This window comes from Dromiciops gliroides, chromosome X, assembly GCF_019393635.1.
Source record: "Dromiciops gliroides isolate mDroGli1 chromosome X, mDroGli1.pri, whole genome shotgun sequence".
NCBI lineage: Eukaryota > Metazoa > Chordata > Mammalia > Microbiotheria > Microbiotheriidae > Dromiciops > Dromiciops gliroides.
The window spans coordinates 16,974,770-16,989,172 of record NC_057867.1 but is presented as its reverse complement, the minus strand read 5'-3'; positions in this window follow the sequence as shown (position 1 = coordinate 16,989,172).

Sequence of the window (14,403 nt, the reverse complement as noted above, 5' to 3'; positions counted from 1 at the left end):
GGGAATAGCTTTTATGGTCAGAGCAACTATGGAACACCAACAATTAATCTGTCTAAGGTATTGATCTGAAGAGCTGGAGGTGAATACACCATCTCAGATAAAATACAAATCCTGGGCATGTTGATACAGCTCAAGATTACAAAATGCCCTCCTAGTACCACTGATTTTTTCCTCGTAATAATAATTTTTATCTGGTGAAACAAGACCTTTCCAAGTTTCTAAAGAAGAGTCTGCTTGGGGGTTCCAGAAAGAGGACTATATAAAGAACCAGGAGATCAGAGGTTGAGAGCACCCTCTTCCTTTGATAGGTCATTTCCCCTGTCTAGGTCTTCCTGTACTCATCTTTCAGATGAGGAGTTTGATAGAGGTCATTCATCTCCAAGGACCTTTCCAACTCTGACATTCCAGGAATCTGATTAACCAACACTAGTAAATGTTCAACAGCTAGGTTTCTAAAATAAAAGTGTAGATGATACACTTTTGGTTTCTTTCTTTCTTTTTTGCAACAAACATTTATTTTATTTTTTCCAGTTACATGTAAGGGTAGTTTTCAACATTCATTTCCATAAGATTTAGAGTTCCCAATTTTTTCTCCCTCCCTCCCTTTCCTCCCCCCTCCATAAGACATCAACCACATTATATATGTACAATCCACAAGTGCTCTTTTTATCAGTTCTTTCTATGGGAGTGGATAGCATGCTTTGTCATTAATCCCTTGGGATTGTCTTGGATCATTGTATTGCTGAGAATAGTTAAGTAATTCACAATTCCTCATCAAACAATACTACTGTCAGTATGCACAATGTCCTCCCAGTTCTGCTTACTTCACTATACATCAGTGCATGTGAGTCTTTCCAGGTTTTTCTGGTATCATCCTGTTTGTCATTTCCTATAGCCCAATACCATTCCACTACAGCCATATACCACAGCTTCTCCCATCATTCCTCAATTGATGGACATTCCCTTGATTCTCAATTCTTAGCCACCACAAAGAGTTGCTATAAATATTTTTGTACAATTTTCCACCTTTTCTCTTTTTCATGATTACTATTGTTAACTGTTTCCCTCCATCCTATTCCCTTCCCCATGATATTTACTCTATTTTATATATTCTTTCATCCTATCCCTCTTCAAAAGGGATTTGCTTCTGTCTATCCCCTCCCCCAATCTGCCCTCCGTTCTTTTGCCCCTCTCTTTATCCCCTTCCCCATCTATTTTCCTGCAGGGTTAGAAAAATTACTCCACCCAAATGAATGTGTATGTCATTCCCTCCTTAAGCCAATTCTGATGAGATTTAGGTCTTTGAGCCAATTCTGATGAGTGTTAGACTCATTTACTGCCCAGATTAAATAGATTACTCCACCCAATTGGGTTGTGTTAATCCCTCCTTGAGGCAACTCTGATGAGATTAAGGTCTTTGAGCCTATTTTGATGAGTGTAAAATTAATTTACTTCCCTGCTCCTCCCCCATTCCATAAACCCTTTCCTGTTTCTTTCATGTGGGATTTCACCCCATGCTACCTCTGCCCTTCCCCCTCCCCCAGTGCATTTCCCTCACCCCTCAATTTTATCCTAAAGATGTCATCATGGGGCAGCTAGGTGACACAGTGGACAAAGCATCCACCCTGGACACAGGGGGATCCCAGCCAAAACTTGGCCTCAGATACAAGACAGTCACCCATTGCATGACCCCAGGTATGTCTCCCAACTCAAATTTTTTTATGGTTCTCTAGGGTCTTGTATTTGAAAGTCACATTTGCTATTCAGTTCAGGTCTTTTCATCATGAATACCTGAAAGTCCTATTTTTTCGTTAAAGTCCTGTTTTTTCCTCTGAAAGATTATGCTCAGTTTTGCTGGGTAGGTGATTCTTGGTTGTAATCCATGATACACTTTTAAGACTGATCTGAAATATTAACATTTTTCCATCACTTTCTTAAGTTTAGATAGTAACCAAAAAAATAAATCAACCCCTGATTTATAGCATTCTTCAATTTCTGTGGTGTAAAGGCTCACACTGAAAATTTTTAAATTGGATCTCTCCAGCTGGAGCTGGCTCCAGCATATCCCACACCAATTTCAGTAAGACTTGCCAAGGTTTCCAAAAAAAGAAGCCCTGTTGAAACATTTAAGAAAGTTATTCTTTCTATAAACATTTACATTTTACTTTGTTTCATTGTGAACTTAACATCCAGAAAAAAAGAAAGAATATTTCCATATACATATAGGACAGAAAAAGAAAACATTTGTACAGATTTCCCTTATAAAAAATTCATTCAATGTACCATTCCAGAGCAGGTACTTGATTTGGTTTTGGGGAAAAAAATAACTGTTTCTGCAAAATCACTTGCAAACATAAACTAATGGGATTGTACTAAAGGATCTCTAAGCTTTTCTCCAGCTCTGACATCCTAAAATTCTAAGCTTTGGCAACCCCTCTTCCTTCTATGCATTTCAATCAGGGAAGGTTTCCTTCAGATGGCCTGTGAAGGATTCCAGGGACCCAGGATAGGGAGGACCTGTCTGACAGGGATGCTAGAGGATTGTATTTGGGATCCTGAGAAGCTGAGGAGGTAGGTAGCTTGGCCTGAGAGCAGGGGTGAGCTTAGCAAAGGGGAGCTGGGCTTTCGGGCATGAGCCATGTTAGGCATCTAATGGTGAAATTGGAAGAGCCCTGATCTAGAAATTAAAGGACCTGACTTCTACGTCATGGGCTGGGATATCTGGGTGAGCTTGGGCACATGAGGCTCCCTTCCTAGGCCTAGATGATCTCTGAGCCCTCTCCATCTGTGGGGCCTGTGGTCTTCATTCCCAAGCTGGACTTTTCAAGTCAATTCAGCAAGCATTCACTGGGTCCCTACTGGGTGCTGACAGGGCTCTTGGTGCTTCCTCTTGGGAAAATATAAATATGAAGATAGCAGAGTCCTGGGGGGTGGGAGAAGGTGTGTGAGTTAGTGGGAAGTGACAGAGTTGCAAAAAGGGAAGAAAAATCAATATAAAATAGCAATAAACAAGAAAAGACAAAAAAGTTCAGAAGAGGATATGGAAACAAATTGCATTATTTATTCATTGCTTCTTCAATATACATTTTAAATCTATTACGCAACAGAAGATTCTTTTATCATATATGTTCCACTTTTCTCTTTTGTGTGATTGAGTTTCTCAATGAGTGCTAAATTCATAATCCAAACATAATTAATATCTTGCCTTTGATGAACTTTAGACTAAGTTTATCAAAGGCAGGAAATTAAAAATAATTCGGGGCTGGGAGTGGGGAGTGGAAATGGAGTAGAGTGGGGTGTGGGCCAGGATGATCCAAGGTAAAACTTTATGCTAATAAAATTGTTCTAAGCTTCAAAGCCCTATAGAGAAAGCAACTGTTATTAGCCTGTGGGAGAAGCAATTGAGAGACCCAGGGTGTCATAGAAGAAGACATTTGCAAAGCTTCAGGGAAACCTTCTGGGAGGATGCTTCAACAGCTCTGGGGCTTGAAGGAAAGAAGGGACTTCAAACAATGCAGATGGAAGATAAAGGTTGTCAAGCTGGGGGGCGGGGGTGGGGGGGGGCTGTGTGAGTAAAGGCATAGTGGTGGGATGGAGCAAGTAGAGAGGAAGTAGTTCATCAGGTCAATTCCATCCAGGGCTAATAGACAAGTAGGGGCAAGAAGGTGCTGCTTAGCAATGAAAAGGTATTTTATAAGTCAGCAGGTGGGGCAAGAAGAGAGACAGCAGGAAGAAGCAGACTGAACAATGGCTTGAGAATCAGAGGGCTTGAGTTCAAATTCTGCCTCTCCATGACCCTGGGAGATGAAAGCTCCTGAAACCTCAGTTTCTTCACGTGTAAGATAAAGGGGTTGGACTGGATGACTTCCAAGATCCCCTTGCTGTTATGACAATTTCAGATTCTAATGTCTAACCTACATTGTATGAATATTCCCCATCTCCATACCCCATTCTCCCTGCCACCCAAACACTCAGAGTTGCTAGTATGACCTACAGCTTTGATAACCCATTTCAGAGAGGAAGTGCATTGATCTGAAGCAGGGACTGGGATAGCAAGTGGGAATGGCCCAGAGCAGATCATTCCCACATTGTATAAAAACACAAGGTAGAACACACAGCCTTTTCTGGTATTGAAAGATTTCCCTGTATGTGCTGGTTCAGTATGTTACTTCCTGTAACCTGGCTGGAGGAAGAATGACCTACTTAACTACGTGTTTCTTTTTTATTTTATTTTAATGTTTCTTTCAAAAAATACATAATATTTTATTTTTTCCAATTACATATAAAGCTAGTTTTCAACATTCATTTTTTATGAGATTTTGAGTTCCACTTTTTTCTCCCTCCTTCCCTTCCCTCCCCTTCCCTCTCCCTGAGACAGCAAGCAATCTGATGTAGGTTATGATATGGGGGGAAACTGACAGGAGAAAGCACGTGGGTCCTTAGGATTCCTCTGTAAAGAATTACACTCTCGCATAAGGCCTAATTAGGAATAAGAGAACAGGTTTATTGGGGTACAAGAAAAACCGGCCGGGAGGAAGGTTTTGCCAGAACAAAACGCTTTCCTCCCCAGCTAACTTGTGGGGTGCCATTTTATAGGGTTTAGATGGGGTGGGTAAGAGTCTCTTATTGGGTGAGGGGCTGGTGGTCTTCCCGAGTTGCGCTGTGGTAGGAAGAATCCCTCGTGAGAGATCTGGTGGTGGGTGTCAACTTTGTCCTGATGGGTCTAAGCAGTCTGCTGATGGGCGGTTCCAGGTGGTCTTCTCCTGGATTACCTCATCCAGATGCTTAGGATGACTGGAATGTAGGGTGATGGTCCAGGAGCATGCTCAGTTCTATCTGTGCCGCTTATCTCCGTTAGGTGCGTGTTTGTGTCCTTGATTGTGTTCCAGGAGAGGCCTACTTAATTTCAAGGTGTTTGGGACAAACTGCCTCAGTTTATACAAATAACTCGAGGAGACCACCAAGTCAAGCAGAGACAGATTTATTACATCCTCATGAGGACGGGCAAAACCCAATTACACATTGAAGTCTTGCAAAGATATGCCCAATCCTCTAGGTTTTTATAGTAATCTTGAAAAGGACTGTCCCCACATACACCTAGGGTGGATGAGCTCACAATCTAACGTCCAATCCTGTCTCACCCAAGATGCGTACCCAGCTTGTGATCCATTTATGGAGACATGTCCAAGAACAAAGGGGAGAAGGGGAAGGGGTACAAGTCTGAGGAATGTCAAAGAAAGAGGGAGGCAGAAATCACTCCCTTATCTGCCATGACAGGGACTGGGATTCTGACATGTGAGAGGGGAGTTTTTTATTACAGGCCATAAACTAAGGTGTAGCTGGCATGTGGGAACTAAGCAGAAGTAAAGTAAATAGTGCTAATTGGTAGAACTGTGACAAGTAATAAAACTTACTGGGGGACTGGATATCTCCCAGACCCCATCCCCAAAGTTTACACAACTGTCCCAAGTCCATTATCTCAACAATAAAACTTAAAGGAGACAGTGAGAATTTGACAAGCAATTAACTTTTAGGCAAAGCAAGAGTCTAGCTATTGGGGGGGGGGCCTAGATATCTTTCAGACTCCATCCTCAGAGTTTAATCTGACTCAAGTCCATAATTGTCCCACACAATCCCCCCTTTCTTTTTTATGCTCAGAGAGCATACTCTGGATTTGAGTCACTGTCGTCGAGTCCTTCAGCCATACAGGATTTCAGCCCGCCAGTCCAAGTCCAGCTCATCACCAGTCTCTCCTTTGTGAAGTTTCAGGATCATGGCCTTTCCCCCTGTCACAGTCAGCTGCATCTGTTGAACTGCATGTTTTATCAAACCTATAAAGCAAGGGACTAAACAGGGACAAGTATAAGGGGAACTCCAAAAATTACAACTGAATCTAATTAATTATCCCAATACACCATATACTTGTCCAATTCTTGGGAAGACATGTAAGCAATTTTTGTCACAAATCCAATAGTGTCCTCTCAAGACTGGTTTTGTTCCTTGAAATATTCTATAACAATCCCCAGATATAACACAAAGACCTGGTGTCAATAACTACCAATATTATAACAACAAGCATGATTTAAAGCCTCTTTGTAATTTCAGTGATGTGCTCCCAGTGTCCATTCACTTAGCAATTTTCATCTTTGACCTCAGACGCCCCCATTAGAACCTTTTACAAAGCAAATTTTAATAGCAAATACAACTGTTTCCCAACTTTATCCAAGGAAAGAGTAATCTCTAATTGACCCCTTCTAGGCCTGAGCATCCCCAACTAGACTCAGGCCCACCAGGCTACCACTACATTTCCCTACCCCTTCTTCCAATAGCTAAGGGAAAAGAGGGCGAAGATCTCTTCTTCTGTTACTGCTTCAGCTGAATATGTGTGTAGAGCTGGCAGTAGAAGGAGCAGAAATCCTTGTAGGCCTGGTCCAGATGGTGAAGAGGTACGTAGGCTGGAATTGCTACCATAAAATTGAAAGCCTTGAGCCTAGATAAAACAAACCCTCAAGAGGTTAAAGAGACAAAGGCCAAAAATTAAAAAGAACAACGATAGGGAAAAGGGGCAAACCAAAGGAGTGAATCCAGGAACCCCAGGATCCTGCATCAGGAGCAAAAAAACTGTTCACAAATGTCCTTCATCCAGTGAGAGGTGTCACGAATGCCCCATGCTTTTGGAAGCTTTACATAGTTCTGTATCTGACAGACATTATTAACAACAGATCAAAGGGTTACCTTGCTACATGCCAGCCATATAACCTAAATGTTTCGAAATGCCACAGAAGGCAGAACCCTTAAATCTTTCCAAATTACATATATATCCATTTCACTTTATTTCTCCAAAAGTTTTCACTCAATTGTTTAAGATCTAATCCTCACATAAAACTTAGGTTACAACATACCTTTGTAAGAAAATGACCACAAACGAGCTTACATAAAAGTTACCAAGTTAACTTCAATTCTAATAAAAGACTTAGGATGGCATTTAACCAATTAATTTCAAAACAGTGCATGTCAAATAAGTTGTCCATAATAAACCATGTTTGTATTACAGGACATGCTCTACAGACATACATTATTTCTATATTACACAATAAACTTATAGTTTACCTCTCCATAGGTATAACAAAACATTCTATAATTTACCCTCCTCTATTTTCTTGAAACAGACTTAAGGTATCTCTGGTTCAGTTTTAACATGCATAACTAATAACAGACAGATGACAAGAATAAATGCTTATACATTCTAGTTGTTTAGATTCTGAAAGGGACTAGAATTTCTAAGCCAAATAGCTTGCATCTTAAACCTGCATCTCACCCAGATATTACAGTATTAATCTAGGGATGAAGAGACAATATTGTGTTCATGCTTATCAAGTGACATGATTATAGGAACTTGCCTTAAAAGAAAAAGAACAAAGCTCTGGGGGAAAGGTACTTCCCAACTCCCAGTAGAAGTTTTGTAGACAGCCAATGCAATATGTCAGACTTAACATCAGCCAGGTGGGAGAGTTTACATTCCATATGTAATATTTGGGGAAACCGAGTCAGGAGACACCTACCTTAGCCTTTGCCAAACAGTTGGTCTCTCATCCCTTCCCAAGAGAACCCCACCTGCAGTGCACACATGTAAAACCCCTATAGGGTTGCTGGTATCATGGATCATATGGTTCACCATTCCTTGATAGTCATAACTGGAGTCAGACTCAGAGCAATAATGATGAATAGCCTCATAACATCTTAGATAGCAAGTCTCAATAATCAGCACTAAAAGTGAATTCACTTCTCAAGGATCACATATCCTAGGTAGCAAGTATTAATTATACTTGTACTTAAATAGGTTTTTCATCCCTAGTTTAGCACTACACAAATGAATCTGCTTTGAGATGCTCAATAACAAGCAATGGTTGCAATGAGTATATGCAATCCCAACTTGCATACTGGGAACAAACTAGAAAATGTCCCAGCAATAGCACATAGTAAAGTGGATTTAGATGTTAAACATAAGATACTGTCCTCAAAATTCCCCTAAACAATGGGAACATCTTTAAAGTGACAAGTTTGCATGTGTTTCTACACAGGTTCTAATTCCAATTAATTAACAACATGAGTAAAACTTCAGATTCCCCATTAAGGTGATATAAGATAGCTCATAAGTTACTTATTGTTCACTAACATGTCATACATGACAAGTTCAGGCACCAATTTAACTATTGCTTAGCACCAATAAATTCAGATCAAAACAGCAAGATCTTTCTCATAGCTTACTAGTTATTTAGATGTTCTAGTATTAATTCAATAACCAATTGATTCAATGTTGCAATAACAAACTTCCATTTTGTCTATTTGTTTCCTGAACACTAAGCAGACCCCAACTACCTGTCGAGCAAGGGTATACATCCCTTTGCACAGCCAATTTCTTAATACCACATCACACATACCCTGTACATCCCAGTGACTCCCTTGGTGTAATTGTTGAAAAATCTGTCTCATAATAGGAACAGGCAATACTACTCTCCTGTCTGGCATCTCCCAGCCTTTGTCTTTCTTCTACACTGCCCCGATTTGTTTTGCAAAAGCTTGCTCCTCTTTTGTTCCTTTATTTGGTATTCCAATCAAGTCAAGGAGAATTAGGGCTCTGCTATAGTAAAATCCTTGAATCTGTCAGCCAGTGCCCAGCCCTTTGACTCAGGATGGCCAGCACCTAGTGGGGAGCACTAATGATTAACCCTCCCCCAAAAGTCAATTTCCTGCTTTCTTCCACTAGAACCTCGACCACCTGAATGCAGCTTGGCCATCCCTGGACTACTGGGTCCAAGGTTTTAGATAGAAAGGCCACCAGCCTCTTTTATCCTCCCCAAACCTGGGCCAAAATTCACAATGCTATTCCTTTGTCAGTATTAACAAGGTGATGAAAGGCTTTCTGTATCACAGGGTGTGAGGAGAGTACAATCTTATTAATTTCTCTCAAATCTTGTACAAGCCTGTATGTTCCATCTGATCTCCTGACTGGAAGTATGGGAGTATTATAGAGAGAATGTGTGGGTTCCAGAAAGCTTTTTCTAGTAATTAATAAAATTTCACAACTCACAGTAGGTTTGGACATGATAGTTATCAATTTCAAAATTGCCACTGCAACAAATTAGCTTACAAATAAGATAGAACACCTTCTAAATTACACGTTACACATTATATCCTGAAAACACCTTCTTTTTCCCTTCTTAAGAAACACTTAAAATTTATCCTTATGTGAGAAGGAATATTCACCAACCCTTCATGACATAAAATACTTTCAAATGCTAAATATAGCTCTCTTATTCAATCCTCAACTTCAGAAAGAAACTTTTAAAATTGGAATTTCCTAGGATTGAACTGAGGAACGTTTAACTTTATCTCTGCTCCCCTTCTCTCTCATCTAAAGTGTTTGCAAAAAGGAAATATTCAATTAACTCATTCCAATTATAATAACAAATTTTACTAGGCCCCTTTTACAATTCTCTCATTATTATTTTTCTTTTTTTGTAGTTTGTTGCTGTTTCAAATTACAGTATCCCAGATCCCAGTACAATTTAAAATAACCCAGAAGTTCTTTTTAGTCAGACCAAGTCTTTACCTCTGACTTTCTTTTCCTCCTGTCCTTCAAGATAAGAGACTGTGCTAAGGATTTCAAATCCCATCCCCCTCTAATACCAAATTAAGTTTCACAAAGAGATCACATCAAACTTCTAACTTTTAGAAAAGAAGCAAATTACTGTACTTTACTGAGGATCTTTTAGATCTTAAAGCCTTAATATACAGCTGAGAATATTCTTACTATGCCCACTTCACAGAAAACCATTATCACATTCAATTAAATTCATAACTCAAAGGAATTTAGAGAATCCAAATCTGACCATATCTCTTATACAATAAACTATTAAACTGTTGGGCACTTTTCCTTTGCATATTACAAATCACCTTGAGGTAGTCAATTTAAAACTACACAAATAGAACAGTATATATTTCACTTAGAATTAAATCAGAATTAATTCAATTAAACCTGAATTTGTTTTCTGAATGATATCATATAGAACCTCGTTGATAATTTCACTTTAGTATTAATTCATCCCATAACCACTTAATATAAGCACTATTTTCCTGGTTTTTTCCTTAAATTGTTCCACTACAAAAGAATTTTTTTTTTTAAGATTTCCTTTCTCAATCCTGATTTAAACTGGTTAAAGAAGTTCCAATAGGCCAATTTACCTTATTATTTCTAATCAATTCTAATCATTTTAGACCAACCTTTGTGCACATAAAAACCATATTTCTTAACCACTTGCAATGCAACAGATCTCAAAGAGGGCTTTGCTAAATTAGCTATGCCTCCACCTTTTACTCTGAGACATTCTTAGCCCCTAGAAATAGTTTGATGGCTATCTTGTATTTCAAGCCAAAAACTGAACTTAGGCAGTGTGGTTCAATGATTAGAGACCACACACTCAAAGTATTTTTCCTTGAAACTTTTACACATGACAAATAACTCCTGATTTTAAGCTACTCCACTACAAGAAGATCTCAAGACAGATATACACTAGGCGTTTGCTCTCTCATCCCCCACAGCAGAAAAGGCGGGGGGGGGGGGAAGGGGGGGCTTTCTTTTCTTTCTTCTCTCTCTCTCTTTCCTTCTACTTTCCTTCTTTCTCTCTCTCAAAAATCCCAACTATTCACTCTCATACCCCTGGTCACACTGTCAATGCAGACAGGGCAGACCATGTAGGCTAGCAAACAGCTTCCTAACCATTCATTCCTCCTTCTCACTTAATCATACTTCCTCGTACCTTCCCAACATACTTAAACCATCTAAAACTAGCAAAGTGGCAGCTTAACCAATAATTCACTAAAGGACCCCATTTAAAGATAGACCCAGGGTATTTTAATCTGCCTATTACAAATTTCAGGTATTTCTAAGAGCAAATTTATCACATTCACTTTTTCCTTTGTTTACCTGAGGCTGCAGCAAATCCACATTCCAATGGCCCAATTCAAATTCTGAGTAATTTATAATTCTACAACTTCTCCTTCCACAATCTCTCAGTCCCTTCTCTAACCCAAACTAATTTCCCTTTCTTCTTCTTTTGTCAATACAGTTTTGTTTTCTTTTGAAAATATTTCTACTTTTATTTAATTTCACTTGGGACTCCTGCCAATTATTAAAACGTTGCCCTACTCTAGATGTTCTGCCCGTCTTTTGCTCAAGGTCTCAGCCAGGTCTGGCCCCTTGACTGAACTCACCGGGCTCCTGTTTTTTTTGCTTGTGAGGTCTAATCCAGACCCACAAACACAACAGGTAAACCTAATTCCCCCCCTAGGGGAGTTCCTATATTTTGTTCGGGGTGTCTATTTTGGTTAGGCATCCCCAGATCCTTTTCAACCCCGCAAGACTCAATAGGCCCAGGAGGCACCCTAAGGTGATTCTGTATCTTGTAGCAGGGTGTCTATTCAGTCCTAGTGACCTGGTCAACCCTGCAAAACTCAACAGCCCTTAGGATGATTATAACCAGGGGTTCCCCGATTTCTTTCCAGAAATCCCCCTGAATGATCACCCAGTTTACTCACCAACCTGGGTCTGTGTACACGTCACAAATCAATCCGGATACTCCTTCTTACTTCAGCTGGCACTTCTGTGTCTGGTTGGCTTTTAAGTCTCTCTCTCTTTCTCCGGGCATGGATGCTGAGAAGCCTCACCAAGAGCCAGACCCCTGAACCTGCTGAACTCAGCAGGGACGTCCTTGTTCGGAAGGACAGGCTCCTGAGAGTCTACAAAGATCCTCAAAAAAGGTCCTGGACGCGCCCCCATCTGTTTGGGACAAACTGCCTCAGTTTATACAAATAACTCGAGGAGACCACCAAGTCAAGCAGAGACAGATTTATTACATCCTCATGAGGACGGGCAAAACCCAATTACACATTGAAGTCTTGCAAAGATATGCCCAATCCTCTAGGTTTTTATAGTAATCTTGAAAAGGACTGTCCCCACATACACCTAGGGTGGATGAGCTCACAATCTAACATCCAATCCTGTCTCACCCAAGATGCGTACCCAGCTTGTGATCCATTTATGGAGACATGTCCAAGAACAAAGGGGAGAAGGGGAAGGGGTACAAGTCTGAGGAATGTCAAAGAAAGAGGGAGGCAGAAATCACTCCCTTATCTGCCATGACAGGGACTGGGATTCTGACATGTGAGAGGGGAGTTTTTTATTACAGGCCATAAACTAAGGTGTAGCTGGCATGTGGGAACTAAGCAGAAGTAAAGTAAATAGTGCTAATTGGTAGAACTGTGACAAGTAATAAAACTTACTGGGGGACTGGATATCTCCCAGACCCCATCCCCAAAGTTTACACAACTGTCCCAAGTCCATTATCTCAACAATAAAACTTAAAGGAGACAGTGAGAATTTGACAAGCAATTAACTTTCAGGCAAAGTGAGAGGCTAGCTATTGGCGGGGGGGGGGGGGGGGGGGGGGGGGGGGGGGGGCTAGATATCTTTCAGACTCCATCCTCAGAGTTTAATCTGACTCAAATCCATAATTGTCCCATACAAAGGGAAAACCCATGAGGTTTCAAGGAAAAGTTCCTTGAACCCCCCAGAGAATTGTTGGGGTGACCAGGGCCCACAATCCTCCCATGACAGTTATATATGTACAATTGTATTAAACATACTTCCACATTAGTCATGTTGTAAGAGAAGAAACAGAACAAAAGGGAAAAACACAAAAAAACCACAAAAACAAAATAAGAGAAATTAGTGTGCTTTGATCTGCATTCAGAAATCTGTGATTTCTTCTATATTTTCTTTTTCTATGAACTTTAGAATCATCAGTTCTTTCTCTGGATGTGGATAGCATTTTCCATCATAAGTCTTTTGGCATTGTCTTTGATCATTGTATTACTGAGAAGAGCTAAGTCTATCATAGTTGATTATTGAACAATGTTGCTGTTACTGTACAATGTTCTCCTGGTTCTGTTCACTTTACTCAGCGTTAGTCTACTTCCTCACCATTTCTTTTAGCACATTTATTCCTTTGCATTCATATACCACAACTTGTTCAACCATTCCCAAGTTGATAAGTTTTACCTTGATTTCTAATTCGTTGTCACCACAAAAAAACTACTCTAAATATTTTGTACACGGGTTTACTTTTCTCCTTTGTATGATCTCTTTGAGATATAGAACTAGTAGTGGTACTGCTCGATCAAAGGGTATGCATAGTTTGATTGCCTTTTGGGCATCATTGCTCTCCAGAATGATTGAATCATAAACTCCACATTTCTTGAGAAATGAAATGCTTTGCTAATGGAAGGATCCTGACATCTAAACGGTGAACCTTCTCTATAGTGCTGACCTTTCACGTAGGCAGAAAAGTTATTTGCCTATGAAATGTGATTTCAGAGACACAGAAAGTACCCTCTCTCCTATCCTCACTGACCTATAAATTCTACTCATTCACTGTGATGCAATAAAAAGGCATTTCATTTTGGATTTGGAGTCAGCAAACATTTCCCATGCCTTTCTTTCATTGGGTCTCCTTTCCTTCTGTGTTTGAGGTGAATTAGCACCTAGTACTGGCTAGAAGGAGGATCTCCCAAACAGTCTCTACAATCTTGAGGGTCCCTAAGTGCCAATCCTAGGGAGAAAATAGCATATTTTCAATCCTTCTCTTTCTGATACAATAGAGCAGACATCAGTGTTGTTTCCTTGTTGCAGAGACATAAGAGACGGGAGTTGGGACAATGTGTTGGCAAAATCTCTGAAGCAGGAAGGAAATCCCAAGGGAATACTGTGCACAAATGGAACCATCAGTAGGTGACTCCCTGCTGGAAAAGGAGACATTGGTAAAGGAGGGGTTCTGAGTAAGTGCTTTAATGATTACTGTGCTCTTCCAGTTTTAATTCAGCCAAATTTTGCCTCGTTGAGATTCTCGTTTAAGTCTTTGGATTTGAGTATAATTGCTCTACACCTTGTGCAATATTCCCCTTTTCTGGAGGTTTGGGGAGTTAATAGGGTCTAGGGAAAATATTTAGTCTGAAATTCTGTTGGTTGAATGGCCCAGAAAGCTTTATGTGCCTCTTGAAAAAAGGCATAATACCCTCCTGGCCCTAAGATCCATCCCAATAAATCTCAATGACATCTGCATTATGAAGCCAAATGGAGACAGTTTAGGAAGAAAGAGAAAATGAGATGCCCAAGACTTAGAACATACACTTTAGGAAATGATATGGAGAATGAAGGAAGGAAGAAAAAAAAGTGTTTTCCCATAAAAAAAAGTGAGGACACAGTAATGATTAGATAATGGGAATTTTTCATGGTCCCAGGAGATGCAGTTTCTTCTATATTTTCTTTTTTCTGTGAACTTAACC